The 26,295-nt window shown below is 35.9% G+C and overlaps 1 protein-coding gene across 23 annotated transcripts in view; it reads right to left on the bottom strand.

Moving 5' to 3' along the window:
* The window catches only part of ADGRL3 (adhesion G protein-coupled receptor L3), a 945,175-nt gene that overhangs the window by 852,948 nt on the left and 65,932 nt on the right, over positions 1-26,295 (bottom strand). The window contains exon 1 of one of the 23 annotated variants that reach the window (XM_027544590.1): positions 19,443-19,513. The exons of the other annotated variants lie outside the window; for them this stretch is intronic. The gene's annotated coding sequence lies outside the window, so the exon portion shown is untranslated. Of the gene's footprint in view, positions 1-19,442; positions 19,514-26,295 lie in introns of those variants that run through there. 23 annotated transcript variants of the gene reach the window in all.

Below are 26,295 nucleotides of genomic sequence, written 5' to 3'. Positions count from 1 at the left end.
TCAAACTGGAAGGAATATAAGGCCATAACGAGACATGATAAAGTCAGTCACAGCAGATAATTCTACTACTCAGGCACACACAGAATCACAGATATGACTTTAGATATCATTAAGTTCAGCCTTACAGAAATGAAGGGCCAGCTCTAATGTTTTAGGCATGACCTTAAATGTCATCTCTTTAAAGATGCTTTCCTTGATCACACTCTCAACAACGTCTGCTATTATGCCATTTGTATAAGGTGTTCAGTAAATGTACTCTGAACAGATGAACGGGAAGACAGTCGGCTGGCTAATACAAAACAAAGGATCTAATTCATGGAAACAAATATTTTTACTTAATAAACACAAAAAAGCCCACTCAGAAATGTCAATGAATACCTAGTTTTCAATGCAGCAGTTTACTTGTGTACCAGTAAACTAAGTTTCAGAAGTGATACATTTTTGGCCTCCAGACAGTCCAAATAGATCTATATTTTAAAAGGAACTGCCTCTAAGCTGAAATATTACAACTTCCATTATCAAATAAAGCAATACTTTTTTTGAAACCAGTCTAGACAAACAGAATCTGCTGGAGTCTGAAATATTTTTCTTTTATGATCATGAACAGACATGGAGCAGCAACAAACTTAAGGCACTAAATTGTAGCCACATAAGGACTTTATTATTAAAGGAATCTTGTTCAATGTGAATTAAGAGTTGGCATGTCTGTATACAAAATGAACTAAAACCTGTGGTATAAATCAGAATGATACTGTACATGCTCATATCTGGTCCTTTTGTATATGGATTCAAAAGCATTTCTTACTAATGAAGTGCTTCATTTTCCCTTCAAAACACCACTGCAATGTTTCCTAAGATATTTTGCAATTTAATGTCATATTTCATATTTTCACTTGTGAACCCTACCAGAAATACTGTAAGAAATATTTCAATACTCTTGGAAAAGCTAAAATTCAATTTGCTACTAGCTCATTATCTTTGCACAGAACTTCAGAGTTTTGATCTGATGAGAAAATTCCCTTGAGGAAAAATACTTTTAGATCTTAGTTGCATGTTGTGGGGCAAGGGAAAGGGCAGATGAAAGAGACCATTTTTTTCAGAATATAAACATGATTCATGGTGTCACTGCAGGCAGCCAAACTTAGCTACCGTTAAAAAATAAATGAAAGGATCAGCTGTATCTCAGTTGAAAATTTTCAAGTATAAAGATCCAGGGGAAACATTACCCAATTTTACTTTAATCTGTTCTCTTAATTTCCTAACCAGCCTCTTGAAAATTGTTGACTGCTCACAGCCACAGACCCTTACAACTGAGAATTTACCCCACAGGTATAAATTCTTGGCTGGCTTCCCTCATGGAATTAGCCCATCACTGCTTCTTCTACAGGTCTGAGGGTGTACCTATTTTCTTTTGAGTGTTCCTTCTTAACTTTTGCATTGCTTGGCCTAATAGGAACAATAGCATCATTTGTAGTGCAATGGAGCTTAAAGAAACATTTTGACATGTATTTATTTCATTTAATTCTCACAACAATCTTTGCTGGTACATAGGATAGATATTATTATCCTATTTTTGTAAATGAGAGGTGGATTTCAGGAAGGTAAAGTAAATTGTTCTGAACAACACAGCTGGTAAGGTGTGGCTCTGGGACTGGAATTAAGATCTTGAGACTCTCTATTCAAACATTCTTTCCACTACATCCCTGTGATTTTAGATTCTGGATTCTATTGAAATTCTTTGCCAAGATGTTGACTCTTATTGAAGTAAATGAAAATTTGACCAAAATGGTATTCATAGTTTTTAAAAATGCCATAACTTCACAAGAAAGTGAAGCAATTAATATTGATGTGTGTCCACCTAGATCTTGTCACATGCTAGGTGCTTTATATGTTACCCACATTCATCAAGATAAATCAACATCAACCCCTGCTGAACTACTTTAATCCATGTGCTATTCTAAGATTCACAGGCATAATTCTAACCCATATCAGTCAGTCCTATCTTATCATCCACAAAATATATAACTTGAGGTTCAAGAAGTTAAATGACTTATTTTTCCCAAAATTGCACATCATTATATGGCAATATCAGAAACTGAAATCAGGTTGCTGGCTCTAGTAAAGTTTGAGTAAATAAAATGTATATGTTATAAACCCCACCCATAGGAAGCCAGAAATGATCAAAAAACACTTGCTGAATGTCCAGACTCTTTTGTTGACCATGATGGATACTCCATTTCTTCTAAGGGATTCCTGCCCACAGTAGTAGATATAATGGTCATCTGAGTTAAATTCACCCATTCCAGTCCATTTTAGTTCATCGATTCCTAGAATGTCAACATTCACTCTTGCCATCTCCTGTTGGACCACTTCCAATTTGCCTTGATTCATGGACCGAACATTCCAGGTTCCTATGCAATATTGCTCTTTATAGCATAAGATATCCTGGAATGTGAAGTCAAGTGGGCCTTAGAAAGCATCACTACCACCAGTCCATTCTAAAGGAGATCAGTCCTGGTTGTTCTTTGGAAGGAATGATGCTGAAGCTGAAACTCCAATACTTTCGCCACCTCATGCAGAGTTGACTCATTGGAAAAGACTCTGATGCTGGGAAGGATTGGCGGCAGGACGAGAAGGGGACGACAGAGGATGAGATGGCTAGATGGCATCATCAACTCGATGGATGTGAGTTTGAGTGAACTCCAGGAGTTGGTGATGGACAGGGAGGCCTGGCGTGGTGCAGTTCATGGGGTCGCAAAGAGTTGGACATGACTGAGCAACTGAACTGAACTGAACTGAATGTCCAGACATTATTTTTTAATAATAGCTACATTAAAAAAGAAAAAAAAAACTTTTCAACTTATTTAGTCCTTCAGTTTCCAGTTTATTTCACAAATCATTTGATTCTCACAACAGTATCTACTATGTATAGCATGTGTATTGGTTATATCTGCTATGTATATTACCTATTATTGCAAATTATGTATATACCAGTATCTATTGGGTTGGCCAAAAACTGTATTCAGATTTTTCTACGTTGTCTTACAGAAAAATCTGGATGAACTTTTTGTCTAATCCAATATTTGTATATTATCCCTATTTTAGAGATGAGTGCACTGTCATTTTAAAAAGTTAAGTAATAAGCTTAAGATTTGATGGTTAAAAATTTTTAGAGAAAAAATAAAACGCAAGCTTTTTCTAAATTTGAGATATCTTCTTGCTAACATGTCAGCTTGAAAAAAGAATAGAGAAAACTGTCTAAATAAGAAAAATAGGCATATCAAGATAAAATAAAGTTCAGAGCTCAGTTATACGTTACCACCTAAGTTGATTAAAAGGAATTATAAATGAACAGCAAGAATTCTAAAATCTATGATATAAAATAATCTTTTAAACACATCTGTGGAAACTCCATTAAAGAATGAACTACTTCATATAGCCCAGAAAGCCAAAAACAAAAAAATAAATACAATCAAAATCTGATCTGTAAAATCATGACTACATGGAATTTACTATAGCCACATATTGTAGAACTGAGTGCCATTCTTTTAAGTTTGAAAGAGGTAAATACATAACAAACAAAAGACATATTCTCTACACTGAAACCATTATATGTGAACCCAAGAAGTTGTATGGACTGAAATCATAAATGGCTTTAAAATGTCTAAATTTATGGATGACTTGCTTTTAACGGAGTTGGTCAGGAAAGCTCTGAAGTTAAGATAAGGAAAGAACCCTCTGTTGTGGACAGCAACGTTTTGAAGATATTAAAAATCATATATTCCTTTCTGCCCAGCATCAGGACCTTTATTGAAATAGATTGTTTTGCTGAATAAGATGATCAACTTCTTTTCTCAGTCTTTGCCCTCAGGTACCTACTCCTCATTTAGCAGAATAACTCCTATCTTTCTGTTTTGGGCACACACTCTTCTATCATGAACTCTGATGGCAGCTTACTGTCTTTTCCCTAACATCTGTCTTTGGCCTGTGGTACAGTCTCAGACCTTTTGCTTAAATAAAAAATGTAGAGACACACATGCCTACTTCTTAAATCCTTATTTAGTTTTCTACTTCTATTTTTAAGAGAATAAATAGATTCAACAGAGTGTCCCCTGAGGCCAACAGACATCGCTTTTATTTTAGATACGTAAGTAACTGAATGCTCACCCTGATCTGTCTAGACATGGTTCAAACACAAGGCCCTGCAGGAACCTGGCAGGTTGTTTAAATGAGTCAAGTGGACAGGGCAGAAGCAAAGAGAAGTAGTGAAAACTCAAGTACACTACAGCCCGCATGCTTCTCAACAGGGATCTCATTAAAATCTGTAAAGAGCACCTAGAGACAGTTTTGCAGACTGAGTAGACCCCGTAGGACATTCTGTGATGCCTGGAGAAAAGAGAAGAACTAGAGACCTGGTATTTCCTTTCAGATAACACAGTGACACGGTAGCAGACCCTTTATCAATATGAACTTGTATATGCACAACCTGAGAAATTAGAAACAAATACCCTTCAGCTGGTACAGATGCTCTTGAAAAAATAATTATTACCGAAAGGTACTTTTTGTTGTTAGTGAAGAATGTATTTCGTTAGGTGTAACACAGCACAGGTACCATTCAAAGTTGATAAAGGCAAAACTCCTACCTTCAGATAAACTTGTAGTGTCACGGAGAATATAGTTATCTGATAATGCAAGGGAGTGAAGTTTAGGCTTAAGTAGTACAGCAGGCAATACTGACAGAAAGGAATAAACACTTAGTTCCAGCAGTATGGAGAGCATGTAGTTTGTGGGACAATACAGACATAGATACAGATGTCCTATCCTCTGAAGGCTAAGGACCAGGGTGAAGATGAATACAATCACACATGTAGCCCTAAACCATATAATGGACCCTTATTTAAAACCTCCTTTGGGTGGCAGTAATGATCTTGTAGTTTATCAATGAATCGAATCAACATGGTGTACATCTTAAAATTACATAATGTTTTACACAAATTACATCTTAATAAAGCTGAAGGAAAGAAACAAGTCTGAAGGTTAAAATTTTCCTAATTTTAATTCTAGACCAATGTCTTCCAGGAAAGAGCCCAGAAAAAGAAACTGACTTATTCAAAGTCACAAAACCAGTGAGGGGCAAAGCCAGGAACCAATTTCTAAGTGTCCATCTTGTATTCTTCCCTAACCAGCACTCCACCTACGATAACAAAAGAAACATACAGAGAAGACAGATTATGAACCCTAAACACGTTAGTTTTTAAATCATTCATTCTGATAAATACAGTCATTCATTCAACACATTTACTGAGGAGTTCTAGGCTAGACCCTGGGTGTAAGTTGCTAAACACAACATAAACAGCCCTGCCCTCATGGAAAGGCAGTACCCTGGGGAATTAGATGTCTACAACTTGGGGGCAATGTAGTTGAAGGCTTGTAACATATTCTTCCCTTCTTGTCTTCCACTAATCGGATACGATTTAAAACTCTTCAATTTCATAGTGGAGATAGCAGTCTCTCCTGTGGTTTATATAATAATGCCAACATTTATCATTTTTATATTTGCTCATTAAACTGCTAGAGACTCTTCATGTTGAAAGGTAGGGAAAAACCACTCCTGCCAGAACTCTGTCATCGAATATTTCTGACTTCCACACTTTAACTTTTTCTTGCCAAATCTTTCCAAATTATAGAAACTTTCTTCTAATATTGCTACGTATGCACTTTAAAGTTTCTTAATTTCTCTTTATTATGTTGCATGTAGATTCTCTTTTTACTAAAAAGATGAAGGTTATTTTAGAATCTTTTATTGTAGTCAATATTGCTGAAGATTATACGGAAAAAGTCACAGTTTTCACAATTTTTAAAACCACTAAAATATATTACATCAGTTTATCTTAAAATGGCATTCTTTATGCCTAGGAACAGATATATTTGTAGGAGGAAATACATTTAAAATATATATTAGGTAAATAACAAAGAACCATTTAAGACTTGCATCACAAATTCCATTTGGGGGAATAGATGTTAGTTAACAGCAAAGGTATTCTTTAAAACCTCTAAATGCTTTTATTATATGCAGCTGTGAATTGGTAAAATTGAAATTGTGAGTGTGGCAGCCATTTTCCTCTCAAATGTCTCATGGTGGAGGGTGGGGAATGGGTCATAAACAAAAATTTTACCACAGTTTTTATGAAACTACACTTCCATTTTCTAACACCACTTCTCTTTTTTTTTTCTTTGTCTTTTAACATTGACTAAGAAACAGATGGAAGTAATTCGAAGACACAAAGTATGTCACAAAGTCTTTTCCATACAAGCATATTTTTCAGCAAATACAGGACCTTTGTATAATTCTGCAACATCAGCTGGATAGACAAGCATATGGGAGCAAAAGTGGCAACTCTGCCACTCATATGGAGGCAAAGGCATGACTCCAGCTTTCTCCATACACAGGACACGGATCTTAGTGCTGCCTTGCCTCTGCTAATTGCAGAAAGACAACATACTGCACAATTTCCTCCAAATACGATACTTAGGAAAGAGAGGTTTGGGCTAATGACAGTGGTCATACTTAAATATTTATGTTCCTTTCCAAATTAAATAAATTCAACAAAGGAAACTAAAATCTGGCTCTGAGTGCATCAACATGTGTCCTTACTCTGTTAAAAACAACTTCAGCAAACAAAACAATAAGTGAGTTAACATTTATGCCAGAAATTGTACTAAGCATTTACACGCACCATCTACCTCATTCTAGCCCAACTCCACCCCAAGAAGTACTTTTCATCGTTAAGCTCAGTCACTCAGTGTCACTCAGTCATGTCCAACTCTCTGTGACCTGATGGACTGCAGCATGCCAGGCCTCCCTGTCCATCACAAACTCCCGGAGTTTACTCAAACTCATATCCATTGAGTTGGTGATGCTATCCAACCATCTCATCCTCTGTCGTTCGCTTATCCTCCTGCCTTCAATCTTTCCCAGCATCAGGGTCTTTACAAATGAGTCAATTCTTCATATCAAGTGGCCAAAGTATTGGAGTTTCAGCTTCAGCATCACTCCTTCCAATGAATATTCAGGATGGATTTCCTTTAGGATGGACTGGTTTGATCTCCTTGCTGTCCAAGGGACTCTCAAGAGTCTTCTCCAACACCACAGTTCAAAAGCATCAGTTCTTCAGCGCTCAGCTCTCTTTATAGTCCAACTCTCACATCCATACATGACTACCGGAAAAAAACATAGCTTTGACTAAATGGGCCTTTATTGGTAAAGTAATGTTTCTGCTTTTTAATATGCTGCCTAGGTTGGTCATAACTTTTCTTCCAAGGAGCAAGTGTCTTTTAATTTCATCTCTGCAGTGACACCATCTGCAGTGATTTTGGAAACCCCAAAAATAAAGTCTGTCACTGTTTCCACCATTTCCCCATTTATTTGCCATGAAATCAAGGGACCAGATGCCATGATCTTAATAATCTGAATGTTGAGTTCTAAACCAACTTTTTCACTCTCCTCTTTCACTTTCATCAAGAAGATCTTTACTTCTTCTTTGCTTTCTACCATAAGGATGGTATCATCTGCATATCTGAGGTTATTGATATTTCTCCCGCAATCTTGATTCCAGCTTGTGCTTCATCCAGCCCAGCATTTCTCATGATATACTGGTATATAAGTTAAATAAGCAGGGTGACAATGTACAGCCTTGACATACTACTTTCCCTATTTGGAACCAGTCTGCTGTTCCATGTCCAGTTCTAACTTTTGTTTCCTGATTTGCATACAGATTTCTCAAGAGGCAGGTCAGGTGGCCTGATTTTCTCAGCTCCTGAAGAATTTTTCAGAGTTTGTTGTGGTCCACACAGTCAAAGGCTTTGGTGTTTTCAATAAAGCAGAAGTATACATTTTTATGGAACTCTCTTACTTTTTCGATGATCCAAGGGATGTTGGCAATTTGATCTCTGGCTCCTCTACCTTTTCTAAAATCAGCTTGAACATCTGGAAGTTCACGGTTCATGTACTGCTGAAGCCTGGCTTGGAGAATTTTGAGCATTACTTTACTAGCATGTCAAATGAGTGCAATTGTGCGGTAGTTTGAGCATTCTTTGGCATTGCCTTTCTTTGGGATTGGAATGAAAACTGACCTTTCCAGTCCTGTGGCCACTGCTGAGTTTTCCAAATTTGCTGGCATATTGAGTATAGCACTTTCACAGCATCATCTTTTAGTTTGAAATAGCTCAACTGGAATTTCATCACCTCCACTAGCTTTGTTCACAGTGATGCTTCCTAAGGCCCACTTGATTTCGCATTCCAGGATATCTGGCTCTAGGTGAGTGATCAATCCATCATGATCTTCTGGGTCATGAAGACCTTTTTGGTACAGTTCTTCTGTGTATTATTGCCACCTCTTCTTAATATTGTCTGCTTCTGTTAGGTCCACACCATTTCCGTCCTTTATTGAGCCCTTCTTTTCATGAAATGTTCCCTTGGTATCTCTAATTTTCTTGAAGAGATCTCTAGTCTCCCATTCTGTTATTTTCCTCTATTTCTTTGTACTTACCATTGAGGAAGGCTTTCTTATCTCTCCTTGCTCTTCTTTGGAACTCTGCATTCAAATGGGTATATCTTTCCTTTTCTCCTTTGCCTTTCACTTCTCTTCTATTCACAGCTATTTGTAAGGCCACATCAGCAACCATTGTGCCTTTTTGCATTTCTTTTCCTAGGTGTTGGTCTTGATCCCTGCCTCCTGTACAGTGTCAGGAACCTCCAACCATAGTTCTTTAGGCACTCAGTCTATCAAGTCTAATCCCTTTAATCTATTTGTCACTCCACTGTATAATCGTAGGGGATTTGATTTAGGCCATACCTGAATGCTTTAGTGGTTTCCCTACTTTCTTCCATTTAAGTCTGAATTTGGCAATAAGGAGTTCATGGTCTGTGCCACAGTCAGCTCCCAGTCTTGCTTTTGCTAATTGTATAGAGCTTCTCCATCTTTGGATGCAGAGAATATAATCAGTTGGATTTCTGCATTGAGCATCTGGTGATGTCCATATACAGAATCTTTTCTTGTGCTGTTGGAAGAGGATGTTTGCTATGACCAGTGTGTTCTCTTGGCAAAACTCTATCATCCTTTGCCCTGCTTCATTCTGTACTCCAAGGCCAGATTTGCCTGTTACTCCAGGAATTTCTTGACTTACTACTTTTGCATTCCAGTCCCCTATAATGTAAAGGACATCTTTTTTGGGTGTTAGTTCTAGAAGGTCTTGTAGGACTTCATAGAACCATTTAACTTCAGCTTCTTCAGCATTACTGGTTGGGGCATAGACTTGGGTTAATGTGATATTGAACGGTTTGCCTTGGAAACGAACAGAGATCATTCTGTCGTTTTTGAGATTGCATCCAAGTACTGCATTTGGACTGTTTTGTTTAGTATGATGGATACTCCATTTCTTCTAAGGGATTCCAGCCCACAGTAGTAGATATAATGGTCATCTGAGTTAAAATCACCCATTCCAGTTTATTTTAGTTCACTGATTCCTAAAACGTTGATGTTCACTCTTGCCACCTCCTGTTTGACCACCTCCACTTTGCCTTCAATTCATGGACCTAACATTCCACGTTCCTATGCAATACTGCTCTTTACAGCATTGGACTTTAATTCTGCCAACAGTCACATCCACAACTGGGTATTGTTTTCCCTTTGGCTCCATCTCTTCATTCTTTCTGGAGTTATTTCTCCACTTACCTCCAGTAGCATATTGGGCACCTACCAACCTGGGGAGTTCATCTTTCAGTGTCCTAACTTTTTGCCTTTTCATACTGTTCATGGGGTTCTCAAGTCAAGAATACTGAAGTGGTTTGCCATTCCCCTCTCCATTCCAGCCCCAAGTCCCGCCAAAAGTAGTTTTTCTCATTATCTCCTGTATATTGCTGAGGATATTGAGACTTGAGACAGTAACTTACTCAAACAGCTAGCATGTTTGGGAAGGAAGCAAATCTAGACAGTAGACAATAGAATCCAAAATATATTATTGGATTGACCATAAAATTTGGTTGGGTTTTTCCATAAGATGTTATAGAACTTCTTTGTCAACCCAAAAAATCACTCCAGAATACCATATAATAGTTTAGAGCAAAGTTTATTTATTTTCAACTTACTGTCTATGAAGAATATACTTTATACAGCAGTCTGAATGCTCTTCAGTGGGCATTTGATTACACAAAATCTCCCTAATTTACTTTAAATGAAGAGTCTTATCTTAATAATATCAAAATAAATTCAATATGACTGACAGTTAAAGTTATTCAAAATCTACTTTTCATTCTAAGTATTAATTAGGATTATAGCTGTATCCATGATGATTTTAGTTACCATCTCATCTTAAAAGTCTGTAGAGGCCAGACTTAAAAGTCTGTAGTATTCTCACTAGCAGTGTATCCCAAGCTGTTTGGAGAAATGTTAGAACAGGTTTTTTTTTTTTTTTTCCATGAAAATCATGACTGCATTGTTTTCTAATTTTAAAAAGCTGTTCAAAAAGTAAAATCTATCCAAAGCCCTCATTACACAGAATGCAAGGCTTACACAGATATTTGATTTATACACATGAATGCAACATTAATCTTACCAATTACTTTAATTTCATTTGAAAAATGTAAGTTATTACCCTACCTCCCCCTTTTTTTAGATTCACTCTCTTTGCTTATTTTTAAATCATGACTTCTGAACATACTTCTGCTTCCAGGCATAGTTTTTTCATTAACATTTTAAGTTTGTCACAGAAATCAAAAAAATGAACACAAAAATTTTAAACTTAGTATCATAAAACCATATCATGTTTGAAACTCTAGAAGCTCTATTTTAGCATAAGCACAAATTTATATGAGAAAGTTAAATGTTTTAGTGTCCTATGAGATACCGTTACTTAGAGAAATCAGATGTTCCAAATAATTCCCACATATTCAAACTACCTGGACTTGACTGAATTCGTTCTTGTATTTGAAGATCTCACAAATATCAAGCACTTAAAAAACAATGTATTTTCACCTCTAATGGTAAACTTAATATGCACTGAAAAGTCCTTTTTTAAATGGACACATCACTTTCTTCCCTATGGCTTTGCATTAAACGTCACACAAATGAACAGCAACAATTCAGAATTAGATGGATCTATATCACCCATTCATTCTCTACTGAGAATGAACATCTATGAAAGGGAAACCCTTCTACCATTTAGCTCAAACAGAGGCAAGAGAAGTTCATGACATCTGAAAATCTACCTCTTCCAATGATAAGTGATGTTTTCCTCTGACCCAGTTCTGAGAAAGGTCACTTGCACATTAATTCTGGGCTGGCCTTGATTGCTGCTTCTGAATAATCTGAAGCTCAAAAGCAGTGAATACTCTACCATAAATTAGTTAGCTATGGGATGCAGTGCAGCTGCCTTCAGCAAAGAGTTCAGAAAAGAGTAGGCTTCTCCATTTCCACATCCATTTCTGATTTTAGTAATTTACTTTCTTTTCTTAAATGCCACAAAATCAATCTTAGAAAGACCTACTTCACAATGATGTGTACATGAAGTGCTATGGACATACGATAGATTGTATTTCACAAACTTTTCCCATTTATTTAAATATCTGAAATACTAACAAAACCTAAACAATGCTTACTCTAAGAAACCAAAAGCCCTAGGATAATTATATTTTTAATGCCATAGTATGACCTCATTTGAGAGATCTGTAAAACTGGGTAACATTCAATTCTGTCAAATCTTTGTCTAAGATCAAGGACTTGGACAATCAATATAATACCATAGTAAGAGCAAAGATTTACAACATATATAAATTTCAGTTTCATTTTACATTCTTGTCTCCTAAAGGCATTTGAGTTTATATAGTCCTGACTTGGATACTAAACACCTGGATTTGAATTATTGTTCTATTACTTCTTAGCTGTATTTCCTGAGCATTAATTTTATAGGAAAAGAACACTGATACCCATCTTTATCACTTTCCAAGAAAAGGGTTCATATTCGTCTCATATAAGAGATGCTCAATAACCACTACTGCTTTTCTGTTGTTTCCTTTAACTACCAGGTTTTGACAGTCTATTACAAGATGGAGTTTTCTAGGAATGCATATGCCATACAAATATTATCATCTCCCATACCCATGATATGAAAAGAATTTGTCACCTACCACCATCAAGTCTTCCAAAATTAAGTTTCAACATAACTGTAGCCAATGAAGGAAGTGATCAGAAAAGTCATTCAAATAATATCAGATATTCATGGCATTGCAAGAGCTCGATTCCATATTTAAGGAAATGCTTGCTTTTTTACTGCATTAGCTGCTATAAATGGCAGGTGTTTAGGACATTCTGATTTTCTTGGCCATTCTTACATTTCATCTGCCTATTGGCAGCAATAATAAAAACACGCTTCGGGTAACATTAATTTCCTGACAACCTCTCCAAGTGCCTTTGTATTTCAAACTTCTTTCCTCTGATGCAGTGTTATCTCACAAGCAAATCTAAACTACTATGACTGCCACTCTCCTACGTTGCTTAGGACCTTCACAATTAGACAAGGATATGTTTCCAGGAATGTCTAATGTCAGATAAACAATATTTTTCTTAATAAGAAGATTAACTGAAAAGTGATACAAATAATGTGATTCCCATATGGGAAATATTGGTGCTAGTCACAAGTAACATTTTCTCAAATTCTCACTCTTTATGGAGTTCAATCAGTCATACAACAACATCCTGTTAGAATTTTACCCCTAAAGGTTTTCTTGTATAAAGACATGGAAGTAAACCTGCACTCAGGAAGAGGCCCTGCACTCAAGAGCCTATAATTTTAAATTTAGTCTTATAGGGTATACCTAACATTTCTGAGCCTCTAACCTTTATTCTTTACATATTCTGACCCTTAAATATGATGGTTTTTGCAAGCTGCACATGTCTAAATTATTTGTACTGTGGTAATTCTAAGTAAATTGGGATCTGAAGACAAACTGGCTTACATATTTCTTTTTTTGATGTGGGCCATTTTTAATTTTTATTGAATTTGTTATAATATTGCTTCTGCTTTATATTTTGATTATATATGGCCAAAGGGCATTTGGGACCTTACCTCCTCCACCAGGGATCGAACCCACACCCCCTGCATTAGAAGACAAAGTCTTAACCCCAGGACCACCGAGGAAGTCCTCACATAAATAAATTTTAAACCATTATTGTTTCTTATAAACAGCAACCAATCTCTTTGACATGATGATTTGAAAAGAAGACTCGGTTGACGGAATCGGGTTTTCCTGGCAACAATTTGCTATGTAATTTTAGGCATGCCACTTAATTTCTCCTGGTCTCAGTTTCTCCATTTGTAAAACCAGGGAGCAGAACTAAAGGATTTGGAAAGGTTCGTGCCAGCTCTCAGATCGATGATCTCATTTAAATCTTTTACTTAGATGAATTAAATGGCAAGTTAATAAATCATCTATTAGATTGAATGTAATGGTCTGAGTAAGGTTTTGCTGCAGAATGGCAAGGACTTGCATTTTGGTTTAATTTTTTAAATACTGGCTCTTGCCAAATTTAGAGCAAGTCAAATTTGACAGCTTGTTCTGCAAATGACATTATTACTTGAATAGAGCATTAGGCCATATTTGGAAAGTACTTCAACTAGCAAAGCAAAATAGAATTTATTATAGCTTTATTTAATGCCATGCTTCAGAAAAATCACAAATCAGTTTCATTAAATTTAAACAAAGATACATTTAAAACTTGGCAAAGGTGACTATGCTAATGAAGAATGATTACTTCTCTACCTATCAGGTACCACCAGAGTGTACATTACCACGATAAGATTTAATCTATTCAAACTCGAAACAAATGGGCTCTGTACAGAGTTCAAATGCACGATAGTTAAATTTCTCAAAATCAGATCTATTGTTCTCAAATTCTCTTTTAGAAATCCTTTCTAAAAAGAGCACACAGAGAAGAGAACAGGGAGGAGAATGTAAAATGCACTAACAAAGCTTATGTGCTATTAAAAAGGGAGAAAAAGAATATGTGAATTTTTATTCCACCTTGATCTTCTAATTAAAATAAGTCCTACAGCAGACACTGCACCTGCCAGCCAAAAGTTTATAATGAAGAGAGAGACTTACTGCAGAGTGTCTTATCCGTTTTTACTCCCCCGGGCCCAAAATATTGATCCCTTTCATTGAATAAATACTAAAGTAACAACAAGAATCCATTATGTCTGACCTAACAAGAATTTTTAATTGAACAAGTTACCATCTGAATGACCAAGAAACAGTGGATATACTATCACCTGCCTTTCACTTCTTAAAGCCCTAAGTATAAAGGGCAAATAATGAATGAGTTGACAAAATTATTCATTTTCCCAAGAGTGCTCTCCAAATAAATGTCCTTTGTTTTAAAGAATTAAGATAGTTTTTGCTACCTGAGAAACTCGGTCACACTTTCTATAGTATTGTAGCAGTGTTTCTCAAGAAATTATCTTGCCAATTAATAAATGATGTACTACAGGTCTAACATTTAATTTTACATAATGTTTTTCCCAAATATGGGTCATATTTTAATACATCACACACAACTAGAAAAAAAGAAAAGGAAGCCCATTTCTTTTTCTTTAGAGGAGGCTGTTAGTACTAAGTACTAAAAAGGTATGCTAGCAACTTGATGCTAAATATTTCACAGGGCATTTCCACAGGAAATAATGATATACAAATATCTTCCTTAAACGATAGAATTTACCTCGCTCAAAATAGCTTAGTCCAATAAATTCTTATATACTTTATTAGACCCTAGACTAAAACATACCTGATAGTAGGAAGATATAAATTGGGTGAATCAGCAAGTAAAAACAGATAGCTAACCTTGGGATGAAGTTCTTTACCTTGCATCTACAAAGAGGGAAAAACTGAATTCAGAAGAGAATACCTGCAATGATTTCAAATTGGAATATTAGGCCTGTGACTTTTACACTAATAAGTGGACACTGTCCACTCAAAATATGAATAACTTTCAAAAGAATTGAAGCAATATTAACTTCTCCATAAACTACTTTATTTTTTTCCCTTTGGATCAGTTAATACATTGGATTCATAACGAAAGCAAACTAAATGTTATAGACTAAAAAGTGAAGCCCATGTTTTAGGAAATCAATCAAACATTTACATGGGCTCATTAAAAAATGGCATGTTGGCCACTAATAATTATACATATTCATAATTTAAATAATCAGTTATCAATATTTTCTTGCCAAGATTTTGGACAAAGAGCATGCTCATATACTTCCACAAAACTTACTTAATAGTCTGTATTTTCAAAAGCATTTCCATCAATACCTCCCCGAAAATACCAGTACACTATTTATTATATAATTACAATACTTGAATCAAAGTAGCAAAATAAAAAGGGAAGACAACTAAAATATTCTACACCCTATCCAAATTTGAGGTGGACAATGCTTTACTGAAACAGATGGAGAGACGTAGTCCATGTTCAGCCTGCCTTTTAATTGAGTAGCTCTCAGTTTCTGTGAGCAAGTACGTAAGAGAGGGACAGAGAAAAGAAAACACCTTTTCCTCCTTTTTTTTTTTTTTTTAAATTGAACCATGGTATTAGTAGACGGACAGTATTTTTCTTTTTTACCAAACTGACATCAACTCACTTTAAATATTCTTTCTAGTCTGTACTGGAATGCTGAAGGGTAAAGAAGGATAAGAAAACTGACCCTCTACATGCAAATGAATAAAATCCGGGCTGCCTCAACTTCTCAGGCCTACTGTACAGCAGAAATGAGGACGAAGTCTACAGATTGGCCAGTCTCTGAGATCAATGATGATCAGTGGTGATATAAGAACTCACTATATAACTCATATTTTAACCATATAAATCTTTCTGAGGGAAAGGGATAGAGATTTTTATTCATGCTAAGTTGCAGCTGGGACCCTCTCTGAAAAAAAAAGAAATCCTGATTGATGTCTCTTAAATATCACACGCCAGTAATTTATTGTATAGGGTGTTTGCTTTTAGAAAAGGTTATGAAAAATATATTCCAACAGAGTTGAAACCTTAATTTTCCAACAAGAACTGCAATTGCTTTCATTTATGTAACTTGTTTGAGTTTGTTTCAATCTTTTAAATGTATTTAAAAACATGGCATTCAACACATCAAAATTGCTACTGAGCTCAGAATTATAATACTTAGACAAAATACAATACATCAAAATGAAGAATATTTACAAAAATACTATTCAAAACTAAACTGAATTCATTTACTAGCAATAGTCCAGGACATTTTCATCAATGAACATACAATTCTGAACACTAACTCTCCATTGTTCTACAGCAGTAATGTTTCTATGAGTTTATTATTAAAAACAAAGGCACTGACACTAGCCTATGGCTTACTTTAATTAGCGGACTACAATGTGAAAGTGAAAGTGTCAATCATATCTGACTCTCTGTGACCCCATGGACTGCAGCACACAAGACTCTTCCGTCCATGGAAATCTCCGGGCAAGAATGCTAGAGTGGGTAGCCATTCCTTTCTCAAAGGAATCTTCCCAAGCCAGGGATTGAACCTAGGTCTCCCATATTACATACAGATTCTTTATTATCTGAGCCAATCAGGGAAGCCCCAATTCGGATCAATAGAATTTTTGTCAAGCATAAAATATTTTTGGAATGATTAGATTATTCTTATATATAAAACTATTTCATTCTATAAGAATGAGCAACTATAGTAGAAAAACTACTTCCTTTTTTTAAAGATAAAGGGAGAATCTTTATCCCTATATTTTTAGAACAGTCTGTAAATTGTATGTAAGAAAAATCACAGTATAAAATCCACTGTAGAACATTCCCTGCCCACAAATGCTTGTCCTAGTTCACACGAGCCTATGTGTTTGGACACTCAGTCGTGTCCGACTCTTTTCGACCCTATGGACTGTAACCCATTAGGTTCCTCCATCTGTGGGATTTTCCAGTCATGAATGCTTGTCCAAATATGTCCAAAAACATCCAGTAAAGATTTAGTGAATCAAAGCAATATATAACAAATCTTCTTTCCTACAAAAGTATGTTAAAACTGAATGGCATCTTCTTAAGAGTCTAGAATCCCTACTCTCTAAAAGTCACCCCAAATAAGAGTCAGCTCTTTATTCTGCCTTATGAATATGTATGAGTACAATTTAATCTTTCTAAAGTATCCCTAAATGCACTTTTTAAAGGTAATATTGTAGTGAAGCACAGGAAAAGCCTAGAAAACAGAGCTCTTTCTAAAGTAGTCCTGAGTCAGAAAAAACGTGAAGAATCGAGTCCAAGCCCTTTGGATATAGTTGTGCCAGGCGACTAGCAGAGGCATGAAGGAGGAAGACCAGACAAACTTTCTGAAAATCTATTCATTACAAAATAAAAACTTAACCTGAAATGCTACAAATTACTTTTGGATTTGTTATCAAATTGTAACTACCTAAAGAAGAATTCTAGAAACACATAAAGACTAAAAGATGTAAAATTGAAAAGGTAATATGATAAAATTCCTTATTAATTTTATACCACTATAGATAATATCCCAAATATCTATGTGCATCAATGTGCTTTTGCAAGAACTAAGGAAAAGATAAATTCCAAAATGCAAATTAAAAAGATCATTATTTTAAGTTAATCTCTTTCAACTTTGAAGTTGCACTGAAGGTCAAAAATCTTGGGTTGTAGTTAATTTTTCACATTATCTTATTATGTGTGCCAGTACCGCCCACTTACTGGAATTGACTGACCCCCACAGTATGCTATATTGCTTTAATTCAAAAGCCAGTTTGAAATTAAACTTCTCATCATGTTTAAGGCTGGTAAAATTCAAAACTTGTCCATTTTAGCCAATTATCTCACTTTTCCCTCCCCGAGCAAAAACTTCTGATTTATACTTTTTATCTTATATTACTTACAACTCTTAGAGAGATTAGAACTTGTTTACAGCATAACATATACCCACTACATTCCTCTGTCACTGTTCAAAGTCACCTTATTAACTACTCTCCTCCTTTTATTCAGCCCAGGAAGATAGAAAATAATTGCTGCTGTCATGAGTTAGAGCAAAACCTAAAAGATACAGCCTGTTGCTACTGCTGCTAAGTCACTTCAGTCGTGTCCGACTCTGTGCGACCCCAGAGACGGCAGCCCACCAGGCTCCCCCGTCCCTGGGATTCTCCAGGCAAGAACACTGGAGGGGGTTGCCATTCCCTTCTCCAATGCATGAAAGTGAAAAGGGAAAGTGAAGTCACTCTGTCGTGCACAACTCTTAGCGACTCCATGGACTGCAGCCTACCAGGCTCCTCTGTCCATGGGATTTTCCAGACAAGAGTAATGGAGTGGGTTGCCATACACATATGCGGCAACCCTGGCCATGAGCCAGGGAAAAGTCAATCAATCAAAATCATCTTGGACATAATCTTTTTAATTGTGAACCTGAATATCATCAGCAGATGATGAATCTTCACCTACTAAAACCCAGTATCAATAGCAATGTCAGGAATATTTTTTTTTTAGCAAGTTGTTCTTTGGTAGATTCTATTTGTTCAAAAATATAAAAATATTAATCAGGTTGATACAGTTAATAAAACTTAGCTCAAACCGACTCGATGGACATGAGTTTGAGTGATCTCCAGGAGTTGGTAATGGACAGGGAAGCCTGGTGTGCTGCAACTCATGGGGTCGCAAAGAGTCAGACACAACCGAGCAACTAAACTGAACTGATTCTGTATATAAAGATCACTCAAATGAGTATATTTTGAAGAGTTTATCAGTTTTCTTCCTACCTTACCTAGGCAAGGATGGATGGTTGTGGAATCACATTAATACTTCCCTGCCTCTTACTAGTTTGATGGACAATATAACTTCATAGATGACTAGGTGTAGCTATGACACATAAATGCCTTTTATTGACACACATGGTCACTGGGACCTATGACTTTTGCATTGGTACCTACACAAAAGGCTTCATTTATTTAAAGAAACATTTTTCCCCAGATATAATGTATACTTTCAACACAAAGAATTTTTTACTCTCCCATTCCAGGAAACAAAAAAGATATAAACAGCAAAGTTTCAGTATTGTCCACATTAGTCATAAGCCAATTATACTACTCCAATATTTCTACATTTCATTAAGAAAAAGTATGTCAGACCAGGTTTCCAATGTCTTCCAACCATATTATCTATCATTATGGATTTATAATTTGACATAAAGAAAGCAAACCTTTGTATAATACACACTGGTTCTGCTTTTGTTGAATACACACATCAATGATTTTTAGAAAGGAAGAAAGGAGGGAGAATCTGAATTTTGATGTGATTTACAAAGACAGACCATCCTTCACACTCTTAGTATATGTCTCAAACATATTTTATAAGTCTTACCAACTTTATAATCACTCTGAGCAAAATCTGAATCCAGATAACATGGTCCTCAGCTATGTTGCTCATCTGGAGTTCTGTGTAGAGAAGGTAGTTTAAAGAAAAGGTTAATTAACACAGCTGTGGTCTACCTGGAACATTTTCTAGGCTAAGACAACTGCAATTCACTTCCCCTAGAAATCAGTTGACTGGAATTCTTGGCTTTCTCCCAGGCAGTTTCTTAAAAAGGTTACCAGCTTAATTGAATGAAATCAGTGTCTGCAACCATCAACAATTATCTCTAGAGCAATACTTGTTATTAGACTGAATAAAATCAAAGTTAGAAACCAACCACAATTACTTATGGAACAATAATTCCCAATATTGGCCGGTTTGATTGCATCTGTTACTGCTATGGAAACTTCCTGAAATCTACTTGCTTCTTCTTTCATGCAGACACCACATGGATAATAAAAGATACCAACAAGTCTATAACTTCCATTTATTTCAAGGAAAGTCAAAATTATCTTGAAGCAAATGAGTAAAAGTCCACCCTAAATGGACAAATACAGTCTGTTTTATCTGCAATCACAATGCTGTCTCCATTACATTTGCTGTTGGCCAGTGACCTGGGTCGATCCCTGGGTCGGGAAGATCCCCTCCAGGAGGGCATGGCAACCCACTCTCGTATTCTTGCCAGGAGAATACCCATGGACAGACGTAGGCTGCAGTCCATGGGGTCGCGAAGAGCCGGACATGACTGAGCAACTTCACTTTCACTTTTCACTTTCATGGATCGGAGAAGGAAATGGCCACCCACTCTAGTGTTCTTGCCTGGAGAATCCCAGGGATCACAGAGTCTGGTGGGCTGCCGTCTATGGGGTGGCACAGAGTCGGACACGACTGAAGCGACTTAGCAGCAGCACTATTTCAGTACTTGCAGGTCCTGGAAACTTTTTTGATTCATTTGAGAAACCAGTATCCACAGTACCCATGTAATGTAGTCATAATCACATTGCACTCAATGCCTCATTAGATGACTAGCAGCACATCACACGTCATTTAAGGCTTTTTCTGGCACTTCAGAGTAGACAGATATTCCATCCAAATATGAAAGTTTTAGCAGTATTTTTTCTTCCTGCAAAATGAAGAGCTAGAACTATACATAAAAATTCAAAGAAACCAGATTTTCCAGGTTCCATAAGGTACTATATATAAAGACAAGTGTTTTATAATTAATATTTAATTACAGATAAGATTAAAAAGATTAAACCCCAACCACAAGGTTCCTCCTCTTAAGAATTTCCTAACTTTTCAAAATATCAAAGTGAATTAATAAACTATTTTAAATCCCCTCTCTCTGGGAAAATTAGGGATATCTTTACTACAAAGTTCAATTCCTATTAAATAATATATTGCATACTGTTGATTTCATTCCAATTATTTTCATTTAATAATGCTAACAAAATGGTATATACTTTACTTGGAAAATAACACAGCAGAAAGCAGACTATGAATTGTTTCTGCAATGATTTTACATTTACCTAACTTTTCAGTTTGTTGTTGTTGCTCAGTGGCTAAGTCATGTCTTAAGTCAACTCTTTTGCAATCCCATGGACTGTAGCCTGCCAGGCTCCTTTGTCAACGGGATTTCCCAGACAAGAATACTGGAGTAGGTACCCATTCCCTTCTCCAGGAAACTGTCCAGACCCAGGAATACAGTCTCCTGCATTGGCAGGGGGATTCGTTACCACTGAGCCATCCAGGAATTCATAATTTACCCAATGACTCTTTATATCAAGATTGTATTGAACAATTTTCAGAAACTTTAAATATGGAATCCCCACTTTTACATCTTAAACTCATCTAAATATGCACAGTTCCTAATACATCTGTGCACTATTTTTTAAATCTTCCCTAGCATTACCATTTGACAGCTGATATGCTGATCATTTTTCCAGAAATATTTTAAAAGATACACTCCTTTATGGTTGAGTCATAGAAGTTTTTAAGAGTGGTAGTGCATCACAGGACAAAAATAATGAACTGGTTCCTTATTATTCAAAATAAAACAGACAAGAAGTCTAGTTCTTGATGTATAGGTGGCATTGTATAAAGTAGGGCAAAATTAGAGGAGACAGAAGTCCTTCACTTTTATTTTTTTTTCTCCTTTCTATAACAAGATAAATGCTTGTAAAACTATTATAAAATAAATATGATCAGGAAGAAACTAGTGTTCCAAATTCAAAATATAATGAAAAGAAACCAAGGCAGATTTTTTTTTATTTATTTATTTTTAATTCAGGGTGGTTGGCCAGGCAAGAAGCAGCCCAGGTTAGTTAACGATCTAACAGTGGTGATCACTAATATGCTCTTTAGTGAATGTGAAAGAAAGCATTAGCTGAGTTTTTTTCAGAAGAGTGAAGCCCAAAAATAACACAATTCTGAGGTTAATATTTCTTCCTAGCAAAACTCAAACAGGTATAAAATAGAATTACCACTTACAGAGGTTCCTAGGAAAGTCATACCAAACTAACTTCATTTTCTAATTTTGAGAGTTAATATTATCAGGTAGAACTCAGATATGCATATATTTAATTTCATAAAGTCTTCCATTTAAAAAAATAAAATATATAATACAAAAGAATGAAAAATAGATCATAATTATGTAGAGATGGGTGAATGACTATACCACATAGATGGCTATGAATTACCACAGATTGTGGAACTGCTTAAAATTGCAAATAATAAATTTCATAACTATTATAAAGATGATTCTCATGAATAAGGCTGGATTATTATACTTTAACATGGAATAACGTTAAAAGTCAATCTTCTAACCATGGCTAAGTCCTTCCCTGATCTTTATTTTACTTCTGCAACCTCTCCTTTCCTAACATCTCTATCTCCATAGAAGTCTAAGACCAAGCCCCAATTAACTCAGCTGTTTGAAAGAACAATTCTCTCTTAGCTTTAGAACCTCACATAGGTTATTTCCTTCTGTTTCAGAAACTGTTGTCCTCACTTATCACATGGCAAATCCTCAATATAGACATTACTTCTTTTCAAAGGAGATATTCTTCCTTGACATTCCTGGCTGGTTTCAACGTACTTGTAAATACTAAACTGAAACACTGCATTACAGTTGTATCATAGTTTTTACAGTGATTCTTTAATCGTATGTTTCTTTTATCCAGCAGTGTGCTTGTAAGTCAACTCTTGAAAAAAATAAGGATCTCTAATTTGAAGTGTTTATCAATTTCCATGGCAAAACATTCTCTTCCTGCCACCACTGCACATACATACACACTCCATGGCCAATTTCAAAATACCAATGTTTCAATCCTTTGAAACACCTTGGTAAATCACTATTGTTCTCTTCATAGAGATGAAAAAACCAGATCTGGTTTCATATGATTACAAAGATCTTAAACCAGGCTCTTAGTTTAACATAGAGCTAAATTTGTATGTGTTGAGGTGTGTTGTGTGCCAGACTTTTTGCTAAGTACTTTTCACTTACTTATTTAATTCTCACAACTACCATGAAATACTATTTATGTATGAAAAAAGAGACATGATGATATTAAATAAGTTTTCCAAAATTGGAAAGGTAGTAAGTATCAAAATTAAGAGCCAAAATCACATTGTTTACATCAAAGCCTGTGATCTTACCATTAACTCCACTTCTGCCATCAAGTACTAGACTGTCTCTAGGCTTCATTATTTATTAACAAGTAGATCAAGAAATGCCCAGGGAAAATAATAGACAGAAAAGCACATTTTGTTTCCTTCTATAAACAGCTTTTAGCTAAATGCTTTGGTAGAAGATATAAAGTTTGAGGCTCTATCTAGTCTCTCTCTTGTCCAAAAAGTATAAAACAACTAAACCATTATCAGTTTTCCAATATTCTTCATAAGCTTCACAAATTTACAGGTTTAATATGCAATGAAATCATCTTCAAATATCTAAATCATTCTGATCTCTTTCAACTCTGACCTTGTATGGTATTAATATCTATGGACAGGGAAGCCTGGCGTGCTGCGGTTCATGGGGTCACAAAGAGTCGGACACAACTGAGCGACTGATCTGATCTGATCTGATGCTCATCATGGCCTTCCCTGGTGGCTCAGAAGGTAAAGCATCTGCCTGCAATGTGGAAGACCTGGGTTCGATTCCTGGGTTGGGAGGATCCCCTGGAGAAGGGAATGGTAACCCACTCTTGCCTGGAAATTCCATGGACGGAGGAGCCTAGTAGGCTACAGTCCATAGGGTTGCAAACAGTCGGACACGAGTGAATGACTTCACTTTCATGCTCATCATATATTTTAACATTTAATCATATACATCTTATTGAAGTTCCTTGATTGCAAGAAGCATTTTTATACTTCCTTGCAAATCCCTGAAGCCTCTAGCACAATGTTAGATACTAAGTACTTACTCAGATGTCTTCTAAATTGAATCATAAAGTAATGATTTTTGAAACTGTAGAAAAGAGGAAATCTAATGTGTCAATGGCATATATCTTGGTAACCTATTTGAGTATGCATTGATTTGCATCGCTTTATAACAGAAACTCATATATTTCCAATGAAAGTAAGTGTTTTAGAACATAAATATGTTCAAAGAAAAAAATGTACAAGATACAAAAAGCTAATTATGCCATTTTTCTCCTTTATGTCATCATGTCAGTGAGACACAAGGACTAACTTGCATTTCGGTCAGACTTTATGCAACACAAACACTGGGAGGATAAAACTGCAAGACTCCAGGCTGTGAGGAAAACTGCTTTGCTGAGTTGCTTACATTGAGGAAGAAGCCTGACCAGTTCTGAATAGTGATGATCTTATATCAAATTGTTATTTGTCTTGATTTTAAAATAATTAAATATGGTGGGAATGGGAGGATGCTGGTGAAAGATTTTATTGGAATATATCATTAATTAGTTTTGAAATAAATTCAATTGATGAAGAAGCATGCCTGAAGTGATACTGGGAGCGAATCAGGCAAATATGGGAATGCTTAAAAATCTTGGCATGACAGAAAAGAAAGCACTAGTTTGTATGTTCTTATCTTAGACATAGGATTTAATTATGCAAAGTATTAGTATATGAGGTATGCTGCTGCTAAGTCACTTTAGTCGTGTCCAACTCTGTGCGACCCCATAGACGGCAGCCCACCAGGCTCCCCCGTCCCTGGGATTCTCCAGGCAAGAACACTGGAGTGGGTTGCCATTTCCTTCTCCAATGCATAAAAGTGAAAGTGAAAGTGAAGTTACTCAGTCGTGTCGGACTATTAGCGACCCCATAGACTGCAGCCCACCAGGCTCCTCCGTCCATGGGATTTTCCAGGCAAGAGTACTGGAGTGGGGTGCCATTATGAGGGCTTTTTTTTAATACTTGTGATACCCAAATACCTCTCTATATTTCAAAACTGAATTACTTTATTTTTATTATATATTCATATAAGAATATATGATTAATCCTGAGGTAAACACCTTACCTACTGTTATGGACACATTAATTTTATAGGTTTAGGGTCTACAATGAATAGTTATGAATAGTACTGTAAGTTTACTCTTCAAGCAGTCGGACAACATCTCAGGAGTGTCAATGACAATTAGTTGATTTCAATAATACTGAGCGCTTACTATGTCCCTGATACAGAACTAATCACTTTATATGCATTCTGTTATTTAACATAATCGAGAAGCAGTTACTATTTGTATTCCCCTTCTACAAGGTAGAAATCAAGGAGGTAAAATAATATCCCCAATGTCACACATCCCAGAATAGATCAAGAACTTGATCCAAAGGCCACATGAACCACATTAGGATGATGTAACACACATGCTAACACACCCCAGGGTTCTGGTGGGTCCTAAATATTGGAAAAGCAATATGCAGATTCTATTACAGTTGGAAAAATCATCATCAATACCAAAACCATGGAGGCTTATAGAGCGAAGTATATCCTCATTTGGGGATCCTCTGATGTTATAAGGGCTTTTTTTTTTTTTTTTTGACTGGAACCAAGACTAAATTTTATCAAGGGACCTGGTCCATTAGTTCATTCAGTGCTAATAAGCAAGATCTCCTGGTATTACCAACATTTTAGTATTGGTGGGGTAGAAATTTTAACACTCAGGTTTACAAAAATATTTGTCCTAGGGCTCCCCAGGCAGCTGGTAGCCCTAACCTTAAAGGACTCTAACCTGTACCTGTTCATACATCTCTTCTTACTTTGGAGAAAAACAGGCAGTTGAAACCACATACACATTTTCCCCACAAACCACTGTGCCTTCTGCCCAAAAGTGTGCATGCACATGTACACACAGGTACACACACACACACACACATCCATACCTTCAGTAAGAAAAATGGATCCAAAAATATTATAAAGTGAAATAATCTTTAATAAGTTCATATGACACAACTATATAACAGCAAGGACAACATAAGAGCATTACAATGTTTTATTTGACTTTTATTTCAAGACTGTTAACATCAGTAGTGAGGCTTTCTAACTTAATTTTAATATTTATCTTCACTATTTAAATTTGGTACTCACAGAATAGATTTAAAGTATTCCTAAGCTATCCTAGTCAGTGTGTCTAAAACTAAGTTCAAAGAACACAGATCTGTCTAAATATATACCTAGTTGTTCACTGGTCCCCATAACATAAACTTGATACCAAAGGAATATTATGGTTTTAAAATAACAATTATAAATAGCACTAATTAGATATCATGAGTAAATATTTAAACTATTGTTTTGAATAACACCTGGAGAAGGAAATGGCAATCCACTCCAGTACTCTTGCCTGGAAAATTCCATGGATGAAGAAGCCTGGTGGGCTACTGTCCATAGGATAGCAAA

Source organism: Bos indicus x Bos taurus, chromosome 6, assembly GCF_003369695.1.
Source record: "Bos indicus x Bos taurus breed Angus x Brahman F1 hybrid chromosome 6, Bos_hybrid_MaternalHap_v2.0, whole genome shotgun sequence".
NCBI classification, from domain to species: domain Eukaryota; kingdom Metazoa; phylum Chordata; class Mammalia; order Artiodactyla; family Bovidae; genus Bos; species Bos indicus x Bos taurus.
This window is presented reverse-complemented; position numbering and strand designations above follow the sequence as displayed.